This window comes from Pinus tabuliformis, chromosome 1_2 (assembly GCF_031772625.1).
Source record: "Pinus tabuliformis cultivar Carrire ecotype Pingquan chromosome 1_2, CPIR1, whole genome shotgun sequence".
NCBI lineage: Eukaryota > Viridiplantae > Streptophyta > Pinopsida > Pinales > Pinaceae > Pinus > Pinus tabuliformis.
The window spans coordinates 534,855,119-534,865,334 of NC_142298.1; the positions used below are offsets into that span (position 1 = coordinate 534,855,119).

At 32.5% G+C, this 10,216-nt stretch overlaps 1 pseudogene; it reads right to left on the reverse strand.

Moving 5' to 3' along the window:
- Positions 1-5,117: 5,117 nt before the first annotated feature.
- On the reverse strand, positions 5,118-6,126 carry LOC149206699 (ethylene-responsive transcription factor ERF024-like; annotated as a pseudogene).
- Positions 6,127-10,216: the final 4,090 nt, after the last annotated feature.

The window sequence follows — 10,216 nt, forward strand, 5'->3', positions numbered from 1 at the left end:
ATGTTGAAGAGAGAGAGAGAGGAACAACCTATTTACTAGAAACTAGTTGTTAGGGAATGCTCCTATATTGTAAACATCAAACAATCAAGATGGAATTCAATAGCATTGTTAATAATTATATGTATAGAAATAATAAACATCTTGTTTAGATCATTACAAAGATGTCATGCCTTGGTGGCATCTAAATATCCCATGAAGATGCACTTTCAAGTCCTTGAATCGAGCTTTCTTCTTTGTTTCTTGGGAATCAAGGCATAGAAGGTGGAACCAAAGACCTTGAGATGCCTTACCAAAGGAATGTGACTATACCACATTTCAGAAGGAGTCTTATTTCTGAGAACTTGAAATGGATATCTATTTTCCACATCTACTATACATAGAACCACAAATCCCAAAGCTTCAATTTTATATTCTTGTAAGGACTTTTTACAACATGTTAATTCTACATATTCCCGAGAGTTTTAATAAGAAAATAAAGTAAAGATAAGTGAAAGAGTTAAAAAAGAAGTAAATTCAATCAAAGAAAATGAGATCAAACTAAAAGAAAAAGAAACATGCGAGGAAAAGGGATAAATGAAAGAAAATTTTGAAAAGTATGCCCTTTCAATATTGATTAAGGGAAACTAGGCTCCAAGGAAATGAGGAGACAACATCAATATAAATCCAGAAAAGAAGAAAATGAAGAAGGAAGGGGTGAGTTTTTTTTAAAACTCGAGGGTTGTCAATGCCTCAATATTGGTGCATGAGGAATATCTATATCTATATCTATATCTATATATATCTATAGATAGATAGATAGATAGATAGATAGATGAACCATTTAATAAATTTTAAAGTGGGTTTAAGTGAAGGCTTAAATAAGTTTTCAGAATTTATGGTAGTAAAATTTCTTTTGAAATGTATAATTAATAAAGGCATTCGAAATACCCAACCCCGACATCTCTCCACAAGGAGCTCACTTGGAAATCTTGTGAAAATGTAAAATAAATATCAATACAAGGTATCATGTTCAAATACCCAATTTCTTACGCATGGCTACATGTTGAGCATGGCATGGTTTACTTAAAAATTTTAGTGGTAAAAATTAAAATTAACCTTTTGTTATATGAGTATGAGACCACCCTAATTATCAATTCTAACCTACATTAAAAAAATAAAAAATAACTAAATGAATCACAAACTACAAACTATTGGTTTTATTGATTCTTTGGTTCTCAAAAACTAAAGGACTAAAATATATAAGATGAATATTTTGGGTTTAATTGTATTAATTGAACAACTTAAAATATTGCAAAATGTTTTCATAATTATCACGCTCAATCATATTATTAGTGGTTAATAATACTATTAGAATTCTATTAAAGGATGGTCATAAGGATGAAGTTGGCTCTCTAGTATTGTAGGAAATGAATGACGGGGTCACTCTGATTAAGAATTTTTTGCATTATATTTATTAACGGATTCAAGCTGGCGTTTGTCCTTTTTGTATTAGTGCATGAATACTTTTTGTGTTAGTAAATGAATATCCTTAATTATATTAAGTAGAAATTTTATTTATGAGTCACCAACTTAGTCATATGCATGTATAAGGATTATTATAGGTTATGAGCTATTACAATAGATGATGCAATTGAAAATTTTTTAAATAGATATTTTTTGAAAAAATTTTGTAAGTTTTGTGTGGGAGTTATGTAAAATGTATTTAAAGGATAGCTTTAACAATAAAATAAAATATGTAATTTTTTTCAAATAATAATTTATAAATGTTTTTATGGAGAAAAATAGATTTGATATTAAATTATTTCTATGTTAGTTTATATTTAAGTTTGTGATTATTTTGTATATGTGATTATTTTTCAATTTCTTTATGCATCCATGTATGTTATGAATGTTGTATAGGATGAAGTGAAGATAGTTTTTTTTTCATGTGAGTAATGAACAAAGATTATTTTAATTTATTATAGAAAAATTATAATTTGTTAAGTTAGGGTTGGGATTATTTTTAATTCCAACCATTGGTCATAGTCTTACACTTGTTCCCTTTATTTATTATGTCATTTCCATCACTACACAATTTATGTCCCAATCTAGTATACACATTTCTTTATATAACTCAATGATGAAGTTAATACACGTTTTCGAGCCATTTTAGACATGTACCTTCTATACCAATAACATTTTTATCTCCCATGATTGACATATGAGCACCACTCTACAACACACTAACATATATGTGTAATGGAATTAAAATCCTCTCCTTTTTTGACAATTCTTTTTTATATATTAAGTATTCCTTACATTATTGAGTTGCTGATAGGATCATTAGCTCTACTAATATAACTTGGTCTCATACTTTCATGCCATTTCTCAACCTTTTTCATATCTATTTGCAAGCATGATGTTGTTATTGAGTGTCACTTTGTTTCCTCCTTACCTTCATTTGCATTCTTTTTTGTATCTTCTTGCGTGAATGAATACACACGCATGCATTGGAACCTAGACATTTTAGTGCCATCCCTTTAGAATGGCAACTAGGTCTTCATGTTGCTTGATATACCTAGCTTTGAGACATGATGATATGCTGGGGAATTATAGTTTATTGCATTTTTCAATTTAGAAACATCCCCATGAATCTCCTTTCTCAATGTCACTTATCAAACGTCATTGGATTTTTTTACCTTATTATTCTAGTTTGAAATTATGTGATTATTAATCCTAGCCCCTTATTTTCTTTAGATTATCATATTTTATTTTATTAACTACTTATGAGGCCATATTTACGCTTCTTGTTTAGTCATAAATCCTTAACTTTACTATATCACTACCCTTTCCATTGAGAAAAATGCAATATATAAAATTTGCACATCATAGTTTTATACATATACACCTTTCCTACATGCATCATGGGGCAATTGCAAATGTTAAATCTCTCCCCCTTTTGAGTGAATCTTTTATATATTTTGATTTTGGAGCATTTCCAAAGGATGTAGTTGGTTCTCTAGTATTGTGATTTGTTATGTCCTTGTCACACTATGTGAGCAATGATTTTGTTTCCTAATCCATTTTATATTGCAAATAAGATGTACTTTTCCACCTATCATAAATGGTTAATTTTTAAACACATGATATGGAATTCAAATATGATATATTGATATGAAGAAAGAGTTATTTTTACCCTTGTTTGCTTATGACATTGGAGCATTCCCTAACAATTAGTTTCCTATAAATGGGTTGTTCCTCTCTCTCTATCTCTCCATGTGTGTGTGAGAGAGATTTTATGCATTCATTGATCAATGTATTATAATATTAGCCATGTACATTAGTCCCATATTTTCCCTCAGATCTTACTCAATTTATCATCTCCATCTTCCTCCTTACTTAAGGAGATTTTGTAGTTTTTATGCATAATTCTTAGTTACTAGTTTGGATCTTTCCCTTTAGCTTTTGGGCTTGGAAGTTGCATCTCATGGTGGTTTTAGAGTTCCTTCATTCCTCAATTTTATTGATCTTCTTCCCAAATCCCCACCTAAAAGAAGGGATTTGGCATAAATTTCAAAAATCATATAATTTTTTATCTCAAATTAGTTCTTTATCCATTATTATCTTTGTTCAAGGAGGTGTTTTTGTTTATATTTATGTTTTTTCGTTGGTTTAGGTCTTGCTTCTCACTTTTTGGCTTTGAGACTAGCTTGTACCAGCATTGTAATGATTTCACTCTTCTTACTTTGTTTCTTCTTAGATCCTCGCCTAAAAAGAAGGATTCCAATTCAAAATGTAAAGTAGGAAGAGCATCCTTCTATTGGGGAAATGGGTTACATCTCATTTTATTGCATTTAATTATATATATTATCTTGTTGTTAGCTTTGTTTTATTCTGTATATGTGTTTGTGAATATTTAAAAACCTATTGGCATTTGTAGGAGTCCAAGTGTCTTTTACACATACCAAGGAGGCCCAAATCTACACAATTTTATTGCCTATTATGTGCCTTTTCCATGTAGCATTTTTCTTTTTTCTATGTTCATATAATTAAGGGGTTTTAAGCAACTATAGAATCAATTGACTCTCTTTAACTCATAAAGTAACTTTAGAATAAACCCCCCAATTTTTGATGATTTTTATTTACATTTAGGTTGAGCAAAAAATGGAAATGTTACATATTCACTCTTGTATTCACAACTTTCATGGTGAAATGAGCTATGTATGAATGAATAAAATGTGTATTTAATTCTTATTTAGTTTAATATATACCAGTTATGTGTATAATTAGAATGAAATATATATATATACTATGTTAATTAGCAACACTAATTAAACTAGTGTGCCTTCATTTCTTCTTCTTTCTTGGCTTTCTCATTTTCCCCAAGATCTCATAGCTACTGCATTGTACCAAGTCTTACCATCCTATTATATCTATAGTAACTAAGCCAACACTACTTTTCCAATGAGTTGGCATGTCCCCAATTATATCTTTAATCTCTCCCATGAGATTTAAGTAAAATGTATTCATATTATTGAAAAGAAAGCATCTACCTTTTTCATTTAAATTGAAAACACTATCTTTATAAAAATTATCCAAATTCATTTAGATTATCAACTTTATTTCAAAATATTTTATAATAATTTTGATATACTTAGAAACAAATAACAAAAATAATATATATATATATATATATATATATATAACCTGATATATGATATAATACCATCATATTTGGGCATAGAGTATGTCTTAAAGTTGCTTTTGCTTGGCTAAGAGCTCCTCTTCCTAGGATGTAAGGAAACAAGTTAACGGCCCAAGATCTAGAGGCATCTGGCACATCTCGTAGAAAGCCTACCCCCTTATGGACCACCAACAAGTTATTCCAAGTGGCATGGTTTCCCTTGAATAAAGGCGATGAGTCGTGCATTCACCGTTAGCAGCTAGAGATAATTATCCTCATTGCTGGTTTGACAATTGAATTATGATCAATTTTCCCATTTGTGGAAAAAAATTTACCATCCTGGTATGTATAAAAGCTACCTTATCATATCTTTTATCATATTTTTTCGTGATGATATAAAACTTCCATCGAGTTGGATAGTTTTTCGAATTCTACAACGTCGCACAATGAAAATTGAAACACCTTCCATTTGAAATGTTAGGAAAAACTTGGGACATCCATTATTAGATGGATGCAAAATAAAGTACATTTATGTAACTTTATACTTTGTAATTTGACTTATCTTTGCTTCAAGATTTACAAATGTTCACGATTTAGTCTTCTCTTTGTAATTTGACTTTATGTTATGCTTCCAGAGATTGAAACGTCTACATTGTCAGAATGAGCAGGGATAAGATGTGAGAAGGGATGAGAACTATCAGCGGTTTCCGTTTCAGAAGCCATACCAAAGAAAGCCTTCCTCCAAATTATGTTCGTCTTCATGAATACCACAGAGAGGAGGGGGAGAAAGCATAAGAGCTTCTGCCAAATTCGTAAATAAGTTAAGTGACTCAAACAAGTCTTCCTCCACCGCTACACGCTCACCGATGCCTTCTGTTGGGTTACAAACTGAGGAGGAATTACCAGAATCCGTTTGCCCTGATACCTCGGCACTTGCTGTCTCAAAGCCCGAGTTAATTGTTGTGCATAGTAATGGGTGCGACGAGGAAGCCGAGGGCTCATTACTTACTGGATGGTTTCTTGGACTTCTCCTTTCTTGTTTCTTGCGATTGAACACAACGGCTGCTTCTGCAGCGGCAGCCTGAATGTCACTCGGAGACAAAGAAATCGGTCGTGGGAGGAAATCGATGAGCTCTGGGAAATTAAGCAACGCACGCTTCTTGCCCTTCAGGTGGAAAGCAGCGACATCGTGAGCTCGAGCAGCCATTTCTGGCGTACCGAAGGAGCCGAGCCAGATTCGCGTTTTCTTTTTCGGCTCGCGAATTTCAGACACCCATTTCCCCAACTACGACGACGCACGCCTCTGTACCCTGGATACTGCACCTTCAACGTTCTGTCCTGTGCCGGGGAAGTGGCCGCCCCCTTTTGCTTTCGAAACCTCTTCATCCCATCCTTAGTTGTCGATGCAGAGTTGTTGCTTGCTTGTGTGTCATGAGATTGCTTATCCATATAAATAGGGGTATGATGGCTTGTGGAGTAATTGGGCGTATGAGTATGGAATTGCAGGCGGGTATGATGGTTTGTGGGGTAAATGGACGTTTAAATATGGAATTGCAGGCGGGTGTTTGGCATCCATAACAGCTAGATTACAGAGGTTGTGATTGTAACTAAGGAAGCTCAGACTGAGTGGAGTAGAGGTATAGTCCATGAATCGTTGTCTTATTACAGACGAGCACCTTACGCGCTATACAGCAGCGTGGACTGTATATTCCAGTTAATTCCAGGGACTTCTTCTAACTTGTATGGTCTTATCTATTATGTATGTTATCGATCAAACCCAAAACGAACTGTGCTCGCTCATCCACTTGCAAAGCCCAAAACAAATCCTTCTTCGGCGAAACTGCTTCTTTCACTTCTATGGTCGTTTACTTTGAAAAAAGGAAAAAAACAAGCGACTATATTAAATGGAGAATATGTCTTATACCAAAAAGTAATTAAAAAAATGGACAATATTAGTTGTAGAATATGTCTCATATCAAAAAGAGATAAAATAAAATAGTTTTAATAATAAATTATTCATAATTCGTTTTAGAAATTAAACTATCTTAATAGGTGTTTTGGTTAGATGGAGCTTTGTACAATCTTCATCATAGCATTTCAATATGTGGAAGGTATTATATTGAGCTAATTTCATTTTAAATTTAATTAAATTATAAAAACTAAAAATTATTCATAATTTTAATGGAAACTATAAAAAAAATGGACAATATTAAATGTAGAGTATGTCTCGTATCAAAAAGAGATTAAATAAAATAGTTTTTAATAATAAATTATTCATAATTCTTTTTAGAAATTAAAATATCTTAATGGGTATTTTGGTTGGATGGAGCTTTGTACAATTTTCATCATAGCATTTCAATAGGTGGAAGTTATTATATTGAGCTAATTTCAATTTAAATTTAATCAAATTATAAAAAAAATAAAAATTATTCATAATTTTAATGGAAATTATTAATAATATATTGTATTAGTTTAGATTCATTTTAAATCTACTAAGTATCTATAATAAATCTACCAAGCACCGAGATGGAGAGTTAGATGGATCTAGTACTCATACATTTTATTGGGCAAAACAATGAATTGTCGGAACTTGGAACCCAAAAACTACCAATGATAAATTATTTATTTTATTTTATTATTTTATTTTTATTTAGCTAAGTCAAAATATTTAAATAAAGTAACATAACATAACAAGAAATTATAACATCTCTTCCATAATGACTGTCTCTTAACACCAGCCTAGATCCATCTTAACACCGGATCTATCAAGCGCCAAGAGGGATCAAATCTCTCGAGGTGCAAACTTACTTTTTGAGTGCCAAACTTGAGGAAAGGTTTGCACCTCGAGAGATTTGGTCCCTCTCGATGCTTGATAGATCCCGTGTTAAGATGGATCTAGGTTGGCTTCAATCGTGTGCAGTCATACAAAATTTGTTGAACATCTAGTTATTTTGATCAGTTTAAATATGATAAATATGTCTAAGATTAATTTGGTCAATTTAATTTAAATTTTCTTAGTTACCTTAGTTTATTCAGATGAGAGAGACTATTAGTAACTTGAACGATGAAAAGTTGTGAAATACAAATTTTGAGTGCAAATTGTCAATGTAACAATTTTGATAGATGGAAAATGTGAATACTAAGAATATAGTCAATTACAAACAATCTTCATTGCAATCAATCTGAAACTATTTTCTTCTGCTATTCCTATTGTCACACCTATTAGTTTTTCCATTTTCTCATATCGATCATATGAAAAGAGTTGTTGGAATCATAAACCATTCGAATATTTAACTCCAGCTACTGTAGTAAACCACATACCTTGCCTCTGTTACTCTCCAATATTAATAGTAGTTTTCTCCAAAGTCAATCATTGTGGCTTATGGAGTGTTAAAACCCAAATAGTTTTCAATGGTAGTTATTTTCTATTACCGTGTTTGAATGCAAAGTAGTTAACAATGTTGAATGATGGAAAATGGGAATAATAAGAATGTACCCAATTATAAATAGTTTATAGTTTCAAGAAGCAAACATTTGGGGTAGGAAAACATTTTATTTAGGATGAAAATTCAAGTATTGTATTTACGGTTGAATAATATTTATGTGCTTACATTGAGAGAGTGTGTGTGTTTTTGGGGTGAGAAGGAGAGACAAGGGGAGATAGAGATATATATGGGGGGAGAGGGAAGAAGAGAGAGGCAAAGATAGGGAGGGAGGAAGATATATATATATATATATATATATATATATATATATATATATATATATATATATATATATATATATATATATATATGGAGAGAGAAATGTTAGAGAGAGAGAAGGGGAGGAGAGAGAAAGGGAGGGGAAAGGGAGAGAGGAAGAGAGAGATAGATAGATATAGAAAGAGTGTGTGTATGTTTAGGGGCTAAGATAGAGAGATGTGCTTACACTAAAATAAATGCACATTGTTAATCTAATTACTTTGAAATTAATGTACATCATACATCTTGTTGCATCAAATCAAAAATCAACATCTACACTAAAATCCATGCATCTAGTGCAAACAATCAAATAGGATTAGAAATCAACAACTATACTAAAATCAATGCATCTAGTGCAAGAAATCAAATAGGATTAGAAACCAATATCTACACTGAAACGAATGCGTCTAATGCAAGCAATCAAATATGAGTAGAAATCAACATCTACATTGAAATCAATGCATCTAGTGTAAGGTATTAAAAACTAGGATGAATGCCACTCAAAAGTTGTAGTCCTCGAATAGATATTTCTAAAGAGCTATTGTGCACGTCAAACAGAGATCATATGCAGAAGTTACGACCCCAGGAAATTGATGTACCAATTTACCTAAACAAGGTCCATACTTTGGTGCTTCATCTCCTACGATTAGGTTTTTTAATGTTTATGGTTTTCCATTGTTTCTCAATAATAAATAGGCATTTGAGCCTCATTGTAACATAATTCAAAGGCATGTAGCTGCCACATCTCTTTTAAGAGATACGCTAGGATCATTCAAGCCAATCTTATTTCCATTTTGTTTATAAACATATTTTTGTATTTGATATTAATGAAATGAAGTGTTATTTTTGTTGCATCTTTGTATTTATGGTTATATCTACAATTTTTTGCGTTCCTGTTTAAATTCTAATCAGTGGTATCAAAACAATCTGCTCTTTCTCTCTTTTTCTTTGCATGTCCTCAAAAAGGTCAGGATATAAGGAGTTAGGGCTTGAACTAGTCGAACAATTGCAAGACCATCCTCGCAAATCCCGATGGCCTCCCATGGCAGAATAAAAGAACAATAAGGGGGCAAGAGATCCTATCAAAATCTTGCTCGAAGAAGTCCTCAAGTGACAAAGGAATGCGATAATGGACAACATTTCCCAAATCCTTTCGTGGTTACTCAGGGGCGACGCATCTACTTCCAGTAGCTACTCTAGAAGCACCACACCCTTTAAGGTATAATTTAACTTTAACATTCCCATATTTGAGGGTTAGATAGATGCGGACATCATAGATAAATGGTTAAATCTGCTAGAAGGATATTTTTTTGTTCATGATTTTTCTAGTCAGGAAAAGACTAATTTTTCTCTTCTTAAAGCTTCCCCCCATGTCAAGGACTGGTGGGAAACCTACTACAAGAAGAAGGATGAAAGTACACCCTCACTATTTTGTGTTGCACCCGCTTGGGATTCGTTTCGAGATGCCATCAAGGAGAAGTACTACCCTGTTGGGAGCTATGAGGATAAATAAATGAAGTGGACCACACTATGGCAAAGAAGGTACCAAGACGTGATGAATGTTAGGATATTTCGACACATAGGAAATAGTTAAGTATAACTTGGTCTAGTATAGAGTTAGGTAAAGTGTGTTTTTTTTTACTATGTACATTTTGTAACTTACAATCCGACGGTCACGATATGTAGTGAGCCGACGGTTCATTCTCTCCTCGGTATTATCGACACTTGATCCATGGCTTAACACCCGATTGGTCCATGATCTCTATTTAAAGAGCATGGAGGGTCATTTGTAGGTTAATCGTCCATGAGA